The sequence below is a fragment of the Microtus oregoni genome, unplaced genomic scaffold (assembly GCF_018167655.1).
Source record: "Microtus oregoni isolate MIOR12 unplaced genomic scaffold, Mior012 000044F_ref0000062, whole genome shotgun sequence".
In the NCBI taxonomy this organism is placed as follows: Eukaryota; Metazoa; Chordata; class Mammalia; order Rodentia; family Cricetidae; genus Microtus; species Microtus oregoni.
In genome coordinates this window covers 3,297,911-3,315,074 of record NW_024543218.1, presented here as the reverse complement: position 1 = coordinate 3,315,074, position 17,164 = coordinate 3,297,911, and the positions used below count along the sequence as shown (strand labels likewise).

General features: G+C 39.0%; 1 pseudogene; it reads right to left on the bottom strand.

Moving 5' to 3' along the window:
• LOC121434681 overlaps window positions 1-17,164 on the bottom strand; it is a 69,610-nt pseudogene that overhangs the window by 51,834 nt on the left and 612 nt on the right.

Below are 17,164 nucleotides of genomic sequence, written 5' to 3'. Positions count from 1 at the left end.
TGGGAAGCAAACCAAGATAACTTATCCTCAATAAAAAGGGTATATTGGCAATAGAAAAAGGAGAAGCCCAGTGACTTTTCTAGTCAATTTACCCAACAATTAAAGAAACAATACCAATCTCTCATAATATTAGGAAGAAAGGTTCCAAGGGACATTTAAAGACATCTTTAAAAGTAAAAAGGCACCCCTCCCAAACCGAATCCAAGAACACATCCGAAAAATTATCCATTATGATCAAGTAGGCTTCATTCTTGAGATGCAGGGCTGGTTCAACATATGAAAATCTATCAATGTAATCCAGCATATAAATAAACTGAAAGAAAAAAAACCATATGATCATTTCATTAGATGCTGAAAAATCATTTGACAAAATTCAACATCCATTTATGTTAAAAGTCTTGGAGAGATTAGGGATACAAGGGTCATACCTAAATATAATAAAAGCTATATACAGCAAGCCGACAGCTAACATCAAATTAAACGGAGAGAAACTCAAAGCCATCCTGCTTAACTCAGGAACACGACAAGGCTGTCCACTCTCGCCAAACCTCTTCAATAAAGTGCTTGAAGTTCTAGCAATAGCAATAAGACAACATAATGGGATCAAGGGGATTCGAATTGGAAAGGAAGAAGTTAAACTTTTGTTATTTGCAGATAATATGATAGTGTACATAAGCAACCCCCAAAACTCCACCAAAGAACTTTTACAGCTGATAAACAGCTTTCGTAATGTGGCAGGATACAAGATCAACTCCAAAAAATCAGTCACCCTCTTATACACAAAGGATATGGAAGCAGAGAGGGAAATCAGAGAAGCTTCACCATTCACGATAGCCACAAACAGCATAAAATATCTTGGGGTAACTCTAACCAAGGAAGTAAAAGATCTATTTGACAAGAACTTTAAGGCATTGAAGAAAGAAATTGAAGAGGATATCAAAAAATGGATGGACCTCCCTTGCTCTTGGATTGGGAGGATCAACATAGTAAAAATGGCAATTCTACCAAAGGCAATTTATAGATTCAATGCAATCCCCATCAAGGTCCCATCAAAATTCTTCACAGATCTGGAGAGGACAATAATCAACTTTATATGGAAAAACAAAAAACCCAGGATAGCCAAAACAATCCTATGTAGTAATAGGGGCGGCAGGGCTGCGTTCTCAGCACCCCCGGCCGCCTGCCCGGCTAGCTTATGCCCAAAATAATTACAGACACTGTATTCTTTTAATCACTGCTTGGCCCTTTAGCCCTAGCCCTTACTGGCTAATCCTGTTATCCCGATCAACCCATCTCTAATAATCTGTGAGAACTGGTCTTACCGGGAAGATTCTAGCCTAGTCCATCCTGGGTCGGAGCTTCATAGCGTGCGTCTGCCCAGGAGCCAGGAGCATGGCGTCTCTCTCTGAGGCGTCTGCTCCCGAGAGAGCTCTGGAGTCTCTGAGCTCACTTCCTCTTCCTCCCAGCGTTCTGCTCTGTTTACTCCTCCCACCTAACTTCTAACCAATAAAATGGGCCAGGGCAATGCCTTTATTAGCCAATGACCTTCCTCCATCATTTCCCCTTTTTCGGTTTAAACAAAAAAAAAAGGCTTTAACATAGCAAAATTACATATAACAAAACAGTTATCAAGTAAAAGTTACAATAATCTTTATCATAACTAAGGAAAACTATAACTATAACTAACTATTCTTAACTCCATCAAAGACTCCAGAAAGATATAATATTACCTAAGTAAACAAGAACTAAGAAACTTCAAACTCTAGAAATGACAAAGACACCTCGCTGCCTGGACAGTCACCCAAAGTTCTTTTGTACCGTTGGGGCATCCATCTTCAGCCTTCAGGCCCATGGTATCCAGCAGACATTTCCATAAAGCAGGAAAATTCAAAGTCAGTTCAGTCACTATCTGTTGTGTCCTGCAGAATGTCTCACAGACTCTTTCAAAATGAATCAGGAACCCCGAAAGATCCTCTCACCTTAGGCAAGTTCAGTAGTCCTCTCTCTGCGGGTTCTCTGTGTCCAGTTTATGCAATAGTCCAGGCAAGAGCAGTTTCTTGCCCAAATGGCTATCAAACTCCATAAGGTGCCTCTTTGATGCCCATCTTCCTCTTGAAGTAGATTGGTGCTGCCAGGAGCAGAGTGTCTCATTGTCATGAAAAGTCCTCAGTTATTAAAACATTAAATGTCCTATTCTGTAATCTTTGAAAGACATGAAGAATGTCTATCTAAAATATATCTCTATATATCTAGAAAATCTAATTAACATGACTACAAGCTTTACTATTATCAATGATTATCCATTAACAACCTATTTCTTAATTATGCAGTACATATTTAAATGAACTACACAATCACAATACCTTAATCAAAATCAGAAACACTTATACATATAACAAAATTGACCTTAAATCTCTATCAATAAAGCAAAATCTATACTAATGCAAATTATTCATATCTATATCATATCCCCCTTTAAATGTAAAAGAACGTTTATAAACCATATTTGGGAACATGGGCGCAGTTTTTTCTCTCCAAACTGCTTCCTGCTGAATGGGGGCGTCGTTAATTAGGTCTTTCATGGTATAACCTGTGTGCTAGTTTCATCTCAGTTGGCAGTTGAGCGAAGCAATTTTCTGAAGATGTTCACTGCAACCCTTCAGGAGGGCGTGGTCCATCATACCAAATCGGAATAGAAGAAATGAACAGCGTCTCATCCTCTGTGAAAACAAAATAAGAAACTCCTTTCCAAAGTATCATATCCTTAGATCCAAATTCATAATATCTATGTTGGATTAGTTCAGCAGTATTTATAAATAAATATCTTTTAGCAGCTGTTTCTCCTTCCTCAGCATTTAAACAATTCAAAGAGAGCATAATAGCATACAGTATCAAAAGTCTCTGTGTATTTTCCATCTTTGTACGCTTTGTTTTAACCTCTATTTTGTTTATTTTTACTTTTAACTTTTTGCTTTTTGAGACAGGTTCTCTGTATCTTTGACCTGAAGTAACTCTGTAGACCAGGCTGTCATTGAACTCTCAGAGATCTGCCTGTCTCTGCCTCCCAGGCATTGGGATTAAAGGCGTGTGCTACCACACCTTGAAGTCACAGAGGTCTATCTCCCTCTGCCTACCAAGTGTTGGGATTAAAGGTGTGTACCACACACAACAACCCTATACAATAAAGGATCTTCTGGAGGCATTACCATCCCTGACTTCAAACTCTATTACAGAGCTACAGTAATGAAAACAGTGTGGTACTGGCATAAAAACAGAGAAGTTGACCAATGGAATCATATAGAAGACCCGGATTTTAACCCACAAACCTATGAACACCTCATTTTTGATAAAGAAGCTAAAAGTATACAACGGAAGAAAGAAAGCATCTTCAACAAATGGTGCTGGCACAACTGGATGTCAACCTGTAGAAGAATGAAAATAGACCCATATCTATCACCGTGCACAAAACTCAAGTCCAAATGGATTAACGACCTCAATATCAGCCCGAACACACTGAAAATGATAGAAGAGAAAGTGGGAAATACCCTACAACAGATGGGCACAGGAGATCGCTTCCTATGTATAACCCCAGAAGCACAGACTTTAAGGGCAACATTGAATAAATGGGACCTACTAAAACTGAGAAGCTTCTGTAAAGCAAAGGACACTGTCACTAAGACACAAAGGCAACCCACTGACTGGGAGAAGATCTTTACCAACCCCGCAACTGACAAAGGTCTGATCTCCAAAATATATAGAGAACTCAAGAAACTAGACTTAAAAAGGCTAATTAACCGAATTAAAAAATGGGGCACTGATCTGAACAGAGAATTCTCAACAGAAGAAGTTCAAATGGCCAAAGACACTTAAGGTCGTGCTCAACTTCCTTATCAATCAGGGAATTGCAAATCAAAACAACTTTGAGATATCATCTTATACCTGTCAGAATGGCTAAAGTCAAAAACACCAAGGATAGCCTTTGCTGGAGAGGCTGTGGAGGATGGGGTACCCTCATCCATTGCTGGTGGGAATGCAATCTTGTGCAACCACTGTGGAAGTCAGTGTTTCGGTTTCTCAGGAAATTCGGGATCAACCGACCCCTGGACCCAGCAATACCACTCTTGGGAATATACCCAAGAGATGCCCTATCATATGACAAAAGCATTTGTTCAACTATGTTCATAGCAGTATTATTTGTAATAGCCAGAACCTGGAAACAACCTAGATGCCCTTCAATGGAAGAATGGATGAAGAAAGTATGGAATATATACACATTAGAGTACTACTCAGCGGTAAAAAACAATGACTTCTCGAGTTTTATGGAAATAGAAAACACTATCCTGAGTGAGGTATCCCAGACCCAAAAAGATGAACATGGAATGTACTCACTCATAATTGGTTTCTAGGGTCACGGAGTCTACAATAGGTGAATCTAAAGAAGCTAAGTAAGAAGGGGAACCCAAGGAAAAACATATAGTTATCCTCTTGGCTAAGGGAAGTAGACAAAATTGCCGGGGAGAAAATTGAGATCTTGGGGGTGGGGTGGGATGGGGGTAAGGGGAGATGGGGATAGAAAAGTTAGAAGGGAAGGAGGGGGGTCCTTGGGGAAACAGGAGGATTGGGATAAAGGAAGTTTGGACAGGGGAGCACGGAACCACAATTCTTAGTTAAGGGAGCCACTTTAGGGTTGGCAAGAGACCTGACCCTAGAGTGGCTCCCAGGTGCCCAAGCCAAGTTCCCCAGTTAGTTTTGGGGCAGCTGAGGATAGGGAACCTGAAGTGACCCTATCCTAGAGCAATACTGACGAATATCTTGCATATCATCATAGAACCTTCATCTGGTGATGGATGGAGATAGAGACAGAGACCCACACTGGAGCACTGGACTGAGCTCCCAAGGTCCCAATGAGGAGCAGAAGGAGGGAGAACATGAGCAAAGAAGTCGGGACCACGAGGGGTGCACCCACCCACTGAGACAGTGGGGCTGATCTATTGGGAGCTCACCAAGGCCAGCTGGACTGTGACTGAAAAAGCATGGGATAAAACTGGACTCTCTGAACATGGCGAACAATGAGGGCTGATGAGACGCAAAGGACAATGGCGTGGGGTTTTGATCCTGCTTAATGTGCTGGCTTTGTGGGAGCATAACCAGTTTGGATGTTCACCTTCCTAGATATGGACGGAGGGGGGAGGACCTAGGACTTACCACAGGGCAGAAAACCCTGAAGACTCTTTGGACTGGAGAGGTAAAGGAGTGGGTGGAGGGGGAGAAGGGTGGGAGGAGGGGGAGGGAATGGGAGGCTGGGAGGAGATGGAAACTTGTTTTTTTTTTTCTCTTTTTCTCAATTAAAAAAAAAAGAAGAGTGAGACGAACTCCAGGTCAAAGGCACAGAAATTATATTCAAATATTTATAGGCGAAAATGTTCCCAACCTAAAGAAAGATATCACTATGAAAGTGCAAGAAGCTTACAGAACACTAAACAGACTGGATTAAAAAAAACCCACTTACCATATAATAATCAAAGCACAAACCATACAGAACAAAGAAATAATATTAAGAGCTGCAAAGGAAAAAGGTAAAGTAACATATACAGGTAAAACTATAAGAATTACACCTGACTTCTAATTGGAAACCATGAAAGCCAGAAGGTGCTGGATATATGTGCTGCAGAAACTAAGAGACCATGGATGCAAGCCCAGACTACTATATTCAGTAAAGCATTAATTCTCCATTGAAGGAGAAAACAAGGTATTCAATGAAAAAATCAAGTTTAAACAATATATATCCACAAACCCAGCCTTACAGAGAGTACTAGAAAGAAAACCTCAACCAATGATGCTAACTACACCCACAATAACACAGACTTCTGATAATCCACCCCAGCATAACCCAAAGAAGAGAAACATACTAACACTACTACCAAAAGATAACAGGAGCTAACAACCACTAGTCATTAATATCACTTAATATCAGTGGTCTCAATCCACCTATAAAAGGACTCAGGCTAAAAGAATGGGTACAAGAACAGGATCCAGCATTCTGCTCTTTTAGAAGCATACCTCAACCTCAAAGACAGAAACTACCTTAGAATAAAGGGTTAGGAAAAGGTTTTCCAATCAAATAGACCTAAGAAATAAGTGGGAGTGGCTTACATAATATCTAACAAAATTGATTTCAAGCTAATATCCATCAGAAGAGATGGTGAAGGACATTTTTTTTTTTTTTTTTGGTTTTTCGAGACAGGGTTTCTCTGTGGCTTTGGAGCCTGTCCTGGAACTAGCTCTGTAGACCAGGCTGGTCTCGAACTCACAGAGATCCGCCTACCTCTGCCTCCCGAGTGCTGGGATTAAAGGCGTGCGCCACCATCGCCCGGCGTGAAGGACATTTTATACTCATTACAGGAGCAATTCATCAAGATGAAGTCTCAATCCTGAATATCTATGCTCCTAATGCAAGAGCACCCACATAGGTAAAAGAAATATTACTAAAACTTAAATCACACATCAAATCCCACACACTAATAGTAGAAGATTTCAACACTCCTCTCTCAATAATGGACAGATCAACCAGACAAAAACTTAACAGAGAAATAAGAGAACTAATATATGTAATATATCGAATAGACTTAACAGACATTTATACAACATTGCACACAAACAAAAAAAGAATATACCTTTTTCTCAGCACCTCATGGCCCATCTCTAAAATTTATCACATTCTCGGTAATGATTCAAACACCCACGGATACAAAGGAACTGGAGTAATCCACTGGTTCTTATTAGATCACCACGGAGTAAAGTTAGAATTCAACAACAATACTACTCCCAGAAACCCTACAAATGCATGGAAACTGAACAGTCAACTACTGATCCACCCCTGGATCAAGGAAGAAATTAAAAAAGAAATTAAAACCTTTCCTGAATTCAAGGAAAATGAAGGCAAAGCATATCCAAATCAATGGGACACTATGAAAGCAGTGCTAAGAGGAAATTTAATAGTACTAACTGGCCACATAAAGAATATGGTGAAATCTCACATCAGTGACCTAACAGCATGCCTGAAAGCTCTAGAAACACAAGAAGCAGACTCATGCAGGAGGAGAAGAAGACTGGAAATAAAAAAGAAATGAGGGCTGAAATCAACAAAATAGAAAGATAGAAAACTATACAAAAATTAATAAAACAACGAGCTTGTTCTTTGACAAAATCAACAAGATTGACAAATCCTTATCCAAACTAATCAAAAGGCAGAGAGAGAACATCCAAATTAACAAAAGCATAAATAAAAAGGGGACATAACAATGGACACTGAGAAAATTCAGAGAATCATTAGGTCATACTACAAAAACATGTACTCCACAAAATTGGAAAATGTAAAAGAAATAGACAATTTTTTAGATAGATACTAACTACTAAAATTAAGTCAAGACCAGTTGAGCAATTTAAATTGACCTAAAAACCACAAGGAGATAGAAGCTGTCATCAAAAACCTCCCAACCAAAAAATGTCCATGGCCGGATGGTTTTAGTGCAGAATTCTACCAGAACTTCCAAGAAGAACTATTACCTATACTCCTCAAAGTGTTCCACATAATAGGAACAGAAGACTCACTGCCAAACTCTTTTATGAAGCTACAGTTAACCTGATACCAAAACCGAACAAAGACTCAACTAAGACAGAGAATTACAGACCAATCTCACTCATGAACATTGATGCAAAATTCTCAATAAAATTCTGGCAAACCGAATCTAAGAACACATAAAAAAAAATCATCCATCATGACCAAGTAGGCTTCATCCTAGAGATGCAGGGCTGGTTCAACATATAAAAATCCATCATATAAATAAAGTGAAATAAAAAAAAACATATGATCATTTCATTAGATGTGGAAAAACCATTTGACAAAATTCAGCACCCCTTCATGATAAAGGTCTTGGAGAGATTAGGGATACAAGGATCATATCTAAATATAATAAAAGCAATATGCAGCAAGTCAACAGCTAACAAAATTAAATGGAGAGAAACTCAAAGTGATTCCACTAAAATCAGGCATGAGAAGGCTGTCTGCTCTTTCAATATCTCTTCAACATAGTTCTTGAAGTCTTAGAAAAAGCAATAAGACAACAAAAGGAGATCAAGGAGATTTAAATTGGAAAGGAAGAAGTCAAATTTTGGTTATTTGCTGATGATATGATAATGTATATAAATGATTCCAAAACTCTATAAAAAAGTCTTTGAACAATTAAAATAGTAAGAGACAACTTGTCAGGCTATACATTTAAGCAGATGGGAAAGTTTCACAGCGAAGAGATTCTCAGAATAATTTCTTAAGTATAAGAATTACCTTTCCCGGACAGGCTCCAAAACCACAGAGAAACCCTGTCTCAAAAAAAGTGAAGAAAAAAAAAAGAATGACCTGAAACAACTTATCATTCTTCACTGACAGAATTCTGAGGTGATGGTAAGAGGGGATGAGAAAGATAGGAAATGTAAAATGTAAAAAAGATAAAAGCTAGGGTGGGGAGGTCTTGGAGAAGATATACCCTATGCTTTGTATGCTTCCTAAGAAAACAACAACTTGCCAAGCAATGGCGGCACATGCTTTTAATCCCAAGACTTAAGAGGCAAAGCCAAGTAATCTCTGAGAGGTTGAGTCAAGCATGGTGTACAGAGTGAGTTCTAGAACAGTCAGGACAGTCTAGGAGAGTCAAGTCAGTCCTACACAGAAACCATGTCATGAAAAGCAAAACAAAGCAAAAATAATAAATAAATAAATAAATAAATAAAAGAGAAGAAGAGAAGCATCTTGTATGTTGTATACTTCTATGGAGGAAATGAATGGAAATGGGGAAATTAAAAGAAGTCAGTAGAAACTATCAAACAATGTGACAAATTTATGATGAGGTTGGTCAAACAATTCTACAAAGGGGAACATGGGTATCTCAAAGAACTTCAGGAAGTGTAGAGTAGCCTTGGGACTGTGAGCCATAGCTTCTTATGGTTCTCAAGAGTTGGGTGCCAAAGATCTGAAGAACCCCTCCACAAAGAACTTGCTTGGCACCAGACCATTACCAGCTTCAAAGCATGTCCCTGGTTTTAGAGAAGGAATTATGTTTTATTATCAATAAATCAGGAATCTCTCAAGGCTTAGGTCCCAGACTGTTAGTAGGTCTCCTAAGAATATCTATTCTCCCTGCCTGAGGGCTTAAATGAAAGCTTTGATTGATCAGGCCAGTGCTCACACAACAGTGTTTTACATTTCAAATATATGTCACCGGGTGTCACGTTGCCTATCTGGCCTAAGTATGCCTTTTTCAAAAAGAAAACAGGAACTTTATGGCTCACCAGCTTTAAGTTTGGTTGGGACCCTGCAATGCCTCTTGAGCAGCTTGTTAAAGGCCTGTTCTTTGGTATTGGGATGGGCCAGTGACTTATTTAAATGAGTGATGGCTTCTTTGTAATGGTTTGGAGACAAATATCTTAACAATTCTGTTGAACAATGGGTACCAAAGTTTCAGAGTCTCCACCAACCCTGATTAGCATATTATTAGCTTCTGCATGATTTAGCAGCAGTCCTCCCTCAGCTAAATTCTACTTTGTGAGGCTTGACTGTTTCCTGAGCATTGGTAAATCCTCTATATCACCAATTCTGCTCTTTTACATTATAATAGAATAGTGGAGTGCCTCCCAACACAAGATGTCTTTGATAACCACCACAAATGTAAATTTAAATGGAGCTTATGTGTAAAGGTTGAATGCAAAGTGCTCAATATCAAGATGATGCTGGAAAAACTAGGCCTTTCCAGTTAGGGAACTTATTTCCATGAATGCATCAAGCATGTTGAAGTTGACAATAAATATGTTTGTACACACAGCTTCCTGCTCCCAATTCTCTAAGCAGATTTAGCTACAGAGCAGTTATTCAGAGGATTGCCCCTAGTTCCATGAGTTAGGAGGGACCATGTGGAAATTGATAATACAGATAATATGACAGCAGGTTTCCACAGATCCAGGGAGGATGTACCATAGTGTCTCCCACACCTCACCCTCTGCTCCTCCCCATCTGGAGACAGCATTCCCTTGCTCACCATGCTGTGGTTCATCAGCTCAAAAAAGCTCTCAGCTCATCATCTCCATGCAGCAGCTACTGCACCACAACACAGCAAACCGGTGGTGCCAGCTCCTCTTCAAAGCCAAGTTTGAAGACACGTGCCTAGAAGAGCCCTGTACCACTTCTGACTGGCAGGGCACCAGGAAGGCACAATTGGTAGTTAGGACTGAGTGACAAGTACACCTCCCATAAGGCTATACTGTGCTTAAAAACACAGCATGGTGGTTCTTGGCCATTCCTTTCGCCCCCAAAGATCTTTTCTAGATCTCCCAAAATATGCATTTCAATAGCACTTGCCCCTGGCTCTAAATCAGACACTGTCATAATCATGCACTCCATTAGAACTTTTCCTTTTTCCTCCTGAACACAACATGGCTAGCTAGCTTGTACAGTGGACTGTGCTAGATAGGTGGGGTAATTCCCTGTAGAACAGTTAGAAGAAAGCCCAGAATATTAACAAACAAAGAGAATTTTCAGGTCAAAAAAGGAGATGTTTTTGCTGGGACTTCACACTGAGATTGGATGAACTGAAGGTATTTTACCTGGTTTTCAGTAATTTGAAACAAGCATGAGAGAAAAGCAAAAACCTGATCTCAAACAAGATCTTTCTCCCATCTGATGGCTGGATGACAGCTCCTCTGTTTTATTAGTTTTACTCCTGAAATTCAGAGCAATATGGAAATTTGAATATGCAGAGAATAATGAAGCCAGGAAGCATTATTTTATCAGCACTGTTGTTAGCCAGCACCTCTTCATCCATGGACTGATGCATAAAAATATGCAGCTGCATTATTCAAAATTCTCTACAGGAACCAGACTGGTAGAGTGAATCTCACCATTTAAGATGAAAGTGCGCTATTAGAATGTGTCACAGGCTCCGGTCCAGGTTGTCTAACAATAGCTGCTTACCAATGAAAATTAGAAAAATCCAGTATATTGCCTCTCAACCTTTTGTCTATGATCAAGTGAAGAATTCAGTAGTTGTTCAGTCCATGAGACTCGATGTCTAAGTTGGTTTACAGTATACACTAACTTTTAAAGTTAATAATCTATTCTGGAACTTATCTCTGTGGGCCTAAATTACCCCCTTTCATTAACTGAGCATGTATTTTAAGATGCCTGATGAAGTGTTAATCTAATTAATCTTTATCAATAAAAATCCGGAGTCAGATATGGGGGTATGAACCTGAGAGATCAGAGAAGCAGCAGAGCACCACCAGTGACTCCGACCTCCTCCATGTAAAGAGAGAAAGATCTCCCGGCCCCACCTGTCTACTTCCTGTCTCTTACCAATTCACAGTTCTCAAAACCTCTATGATATTTTGTTCAGCTAATGGCTAGGTTTGATCTCTGACTATAAAGCTGATTATCAAATAAAGATCAAATTATTACACAACCCCTGCAACTTCTCATATATCTTACTCCATTGCAACTTCCATCCCTCATATGCAGACCTCCATGCCAGCTGTCTCATAGCTTGGAAATTACAACATCCTGTTGTCTCAAATGTAACCTAGCTTCATCTTCAACACTTAATGCAATGAACTCCCACAGTCTCTTCACTAGGGCTTTGAATCTCCAATCATACACGGCTACAATTGTGATGAACAGACCACAGAAGAAGAATCCATGACCTTTACATTTTGCATCTTTCTTGTTTCCAGAATCAGTAAATCATAGGTAATCCTGAGATTACCTTTAGCTTGGACTAAATTTGCTGTAGGCTCTGTATGATGCTGCTTCTGAGACTGATGTGGGAGTGCCCTCTGAATGCTGTGATTACCATTAATGAATAAAGAAACTGCCTTGGCCTGCTGATAGGGCAGAACTTAGGCAGGCAGGAAGAACTGGACTGAATGAGGGGAGAAAGAAGAGTGGAGTCAGGATATGCCATAGATCCCCCATGAGAGATAGATGTGCTGAAATTTGCCATTAGGCCACGAACTTGTGGTGATACACAGATTAATGGAGATGGGTAAAATTAATATGTAAGAGTTAGTCAAAAAGAAGTTAAGATTAATGGGCCAAGTAGTGATTTAATTGATACAGTTTTTGTGTGGTTATTTTTGGGATCTGGGCAGCTGGGAAACAAGCGGCCAAGTGGCCTCCCTCCAACATGAGACAAGGAAATACTTTCTATATTCCATCTATAAATTAAGGGCATAGCTGGATAGAGTCTCAGGTTACCATCCTAAACTTTAAATGCACAGCAAGGGCCTTCCTTTAATGGTGCTAAAATCCTTGAAAATCCCTGTCTCTTTTTCACCACTGGACTACCATCTGAAACTTCCTAGTACTTTTATTCTTGGGACACGGAATAATTCAGATAGGTTTGGGGGCCAAAATATCACACAAATAATCTCTAATTAAATGTTGTTATGAAATATTTTAAGAATCTGCGTTTATGGCTGGAGAGATGGCTCAGAGGTTAAGAGCACCAACTGCTCTTCCGGAGGTCCCAGCAACTGCATGGTGGCTCACAACCATCTGTAATGAGATCCTGTGCCCTCTTCTGGCCTGCAGGCATGTGTGCAGACAGAACACTGTATTCATAATAAATAAATAAATCTTTAAAAAAAAGAAAAAGAAAAAAAAAAAGATTCTGCATTTACTTACCAGGCCAACATCACATAATAGAGCCAAAAGTGATGAAGCCGGGCTTAGACTGGAGAGTCCACAACAAGATAAAGCTATGACTGTTTATTGAGAGCAGTCAGACATTTTATACATTTAGCAGAAATAGAAGTTAATAAAAATTTCCAAGACCAATACAGTGTAGTTGCCATGACATCATGAAGACTACAAGCTATACAGGGAATACAAGATTATTGTCCCAGACCAAGCATCCTGTTGAACTTCCATACTTCCTTGACCACTAAGGGAACACTTAGAGAAACACAGATTAGCCTGAATGACTCACTGCTAGAGGGAGTGCATCACCATGTCAGCAACTGAAAGGCAGTATGCCCCGGGAGCCATGGATATTAATGTGAAATAACTAAGACACATGTCTCTCACAGTAGATGGTCCAATCCAACTCCTTTGTTCCCTGCAGAGTTCTTTGCCCACTAAAATCCTATAACCTTGACCTCCACTGCCTGCCACTACCCTCAACGCTCCTGTCTTTCAGGTCCTACAACGACAGTCAGCTAAGCTGTGTAGAGTTTTCTATGACTTTTGCCATCTAAAGTCCTGTTAGCTTGACAATTCTTCCACAGTCAATATTCCCAAGTCCATTGCAGCAACAAAACCACTTTTATGGTACGATTTTTATTCCAACTTTCTTCTTTGTTCCTGTAATTAAATTATCTAACCTAAAGCAACTCTGGTAATGGATAGGTTTATTTGTTTGTTACCCCCTAAGTCAGAGTCCACCACTGTGGGGATATTAGGATGGAAACTCAAGTTAGTCACTGGAGGCAAAACATGTGGAACCATTGTTTCCTGGTTTTCTCTTGTGCTTTGTAACTGTTTTGTCCTCAGCTAGCCCCCTTAATCAGCCCAGGTCCACTTGCTTAGAGACATTGCCAACTCAGTGAAAGAGTCTTCTTCCAACATCAATCATCAATCAACATAATCACTTTCAGGCAGAAATCAGACATTCTGATCTCTGATGACTGATACTCAATTGATAATTCCTCAGATGACCCTAGGCTTTGTCTTGTTGACAGCTGAGGCTAATTATCACACATAGCCAATATTATATGAAAATGTTTTAAATAACCAAAAACATAATGTATTATTCCTGTCAATCACTTAACCAGCAATGACCTAAACATGAAGATAACAACAAATGGAAAACACAGATATTCCAGAAAATGGAAGGAGATAAGGATCTAATATCAAGAAGAGAAAACTAAAACTGTCACTCCACAGAAACTATTCAAAACAAAAACTTAAGGAACTGATAGCAGAGGAAATATTCTGAATACAAATTGATGAAGGTCTGTCATTTTTTGAAATTTTAATGATATAATTAGATTATTGTCCATAAAATCAACATAGATGGCACCAATGCCAAAACAACAAAGACAGATCTATGAATACATGTTATGGTCCCTTAAACAAGAACTACAAGATTCTAGTCAAAATCGAACTCCAGAAAAATCACTGGCCATCATTCATCCTGTACACTCCAGTTCTCTCCTCTTCTGTTCTCTCCTCTTATGGTAATGGTAAAATAACAAAAAAAAGGGTTGGGTAAGATCGGCTCTTCCACCAAAATTCACAAGATTCACTGGATGCCTTCTGATATTTTTGCTTTTTGGAAATAGTTTTGATTACTAAAAGGATCTCATTCTCTTATGATAAAGAAAATGATGTCTGTTAGGATCACTTAGACACGATTTCATTTCCTACAATTGGTGATTGCCTCTAAGTCTGTATCAGAGTGAGGAAGTATAAACGTTTTAAATGAAATTTCAAGAGAACAGATTTTTAAAGAATCACTGTATATGTGAAATAACTTGCTTTACTCTGACTGCTTTATAAATCACAAAAAAAATTTGAAAGCAAGGTTATTCCTATTTTTTGAATATGTTTGTGCATGAGACAAAATGCCTGTGATATGCAAAAAATGATTGTCAGATCTCTTGGATTGGGAATAGTAGAGATTTGTTAACCTGCAAACTTGAATGTAGGTTTAAACTTAGGTCATCCACAGGGAAAAAATATGTGCTGACCCACCTGCCAAGACACATAATAAATTTTATCAAATTATCCAAGTCTTTCTCACATTAATACAAACAAGAAAAACAAGACACAAATAAAGAAGTAAAGAAATGATTTTTGGGAATATGAGGCATTAGAATTAAGATGATATGTAAGATAATTTTGCAGCATTAAATGAATACAACTCAGTAACTTTGTCCAAAAATTTATAAGAGGAAAGCTAATCACAAAGTAACATTCACAGTGGAAACCCTCAGAATGCTCATTGGGATTGTGTGTTAATCACATCAATGTTTAAGTAGCAAAGACTCAAATGTGAAGATAGCAACAACTGGAACACACAGATATGCCAGGAAATGGAAAGAGGTAGGCATCTAAGATGAAAAAAATAATCTGCACAGAAACATCCCCCAAACCTCAAACTTAAGGAACTGATGATGTAAGAAATTTTCTGAATAAAATTGGGGAAGGTCCATCATTTTCAAGAAAGTGAATAATAAATTAGATTTCAGTTGTAGATTACAAAGAAAAAGCATATACCGATTCACATACTATGCTTTCTGCATTTTACACAAAGATCCATCAATCAAGAATGTGTACAATGTTTATGAAAGAATAAAGGTGTTAAAGAGAAAGAGCTGTGAACAAAAGCAGGAATATGTAGTCAATTTTTAATCAAAAACCAAAGTAAACTTAGGCAAAGAAAAGTGTGATCTTGGTCAATACTACCCAGTTATCTTTGGTTATATGTGTACAAAAATTAAATAAACATAAAATGTACAACTTTCACAAAGATATCTCAAAGTAACCTTTAAACTGTTGTTTCTGACCCCCAGTTACTGATCTGTCTTCTGAGATGCAGCCACATGATATAGATGTTCTCTTTGTGAATAGAGAAGATCTCTTACCACAGCTCTCCAGATCCTTGTGCTATCTTCTGGTTGAAGGTAAACACAGTCCTACCGATGTCCAATCCCAAAACACCCTAAAAACTGATTTAAAATCTGCTTCCTGCTACAGGCATTATGGCAGAATTGGTGGATTGTGCCATATCTAGCTGGCTAACATAATGCACACCTGAGAAATCTCTGCACATCAGAAACTCCTTTTGTCCCCTGGTAAGCTTCACTGGATCACACCATTGTGGCAAGTGGCAGAATCACATTAACAGAATTCTACTCAAGTATTGCTCTACCAGTTCCTAAACAATTTGTAATCTTTAGAACAGAAACCTGAAATTGGAAAGCAATATTCAGATATTCAGTAGTCTAGAAATTAGAACTTCAGTTTTCTAATCTCTCTTCCCACTGCACAACAAAAGCAGTGCGTATACTCTGGACATAGATACAACCAGCATCATATCCTTCCGTTCCAGGGCTGCAGAGTCTCCCCTTCTCCACTAAATCTACACACAAGGAGGCTCAGAGAACAAGGGCCACTGCCAGCATGAACCACGTGGACCAACATAACTACAGTCTGGCTCATGATTCTTCCAAGTCACAGCAGAAATAACAGTTCAACAGACCTGCTCTATTCACCACTCCCTCTCAGCATGGGATAGCTTGTGGTCTTCCTTAAAGGTACCTACTACAGAGGCAGAGGAGAGTCATGGAAATAACCCACAAACTATTTGCCACTAGTACTCTTGATTGCCAATGCTTTCCAGAATTCCCTCATTGGCTAGGGCCTCCTAGCTGGGACTCACAATATTAGCAGCTCCTCTACTGGAGGATCAGAGATCAAATGACTAAGACAGCACAGCCTTTCCAGTTCTGCCCTCCCTGCCCAGCAGACAGAGCCCCAGTTTAAAAACTTTGTATTTAGCACACATCATTCCACTCTCCTAGAGCACACACATCCTGTTCCTCATCCAAAGTGCAGCGTCCTTTGGGTTACATTCCATTACACACTTACTTTCCAGTACAGCCATCAACTTGTGTGAGAAATGTGAAATTTTGGGAAAAAAAGTCACATTCATAAAGTAATTACTGTTACTGTGTAACTGTGGTTACTTTGTAACTGTTGTCGAAATAACAGACCATGAATTAGAAAACAATCCAGGCATATTAGGACTTGAAGGCAGCAAAGAGAATGTAAATATGACATAGTTTTCATTTCAAAAATTATTTTGAAAACTTGAAACACACTTTATGGTCATGTGCTCCAGAGACTAGGGATTTATATTCATGCACATTAAATATTTCTCATATATTTTCTCTAAAGATGAATGTCTTAATGCAGAAAAGTAACAGTCCTTTTAAGCAGGGCCACAACATTTTACCTAGATCTTCTATTTTAGATGAACTTCTGTAAATAGAGCAATTAGGTTTAAAGATATGGTCAGTCCCTTTCCAAGATTCTTGACTGCTCTGGTCTGTGGAC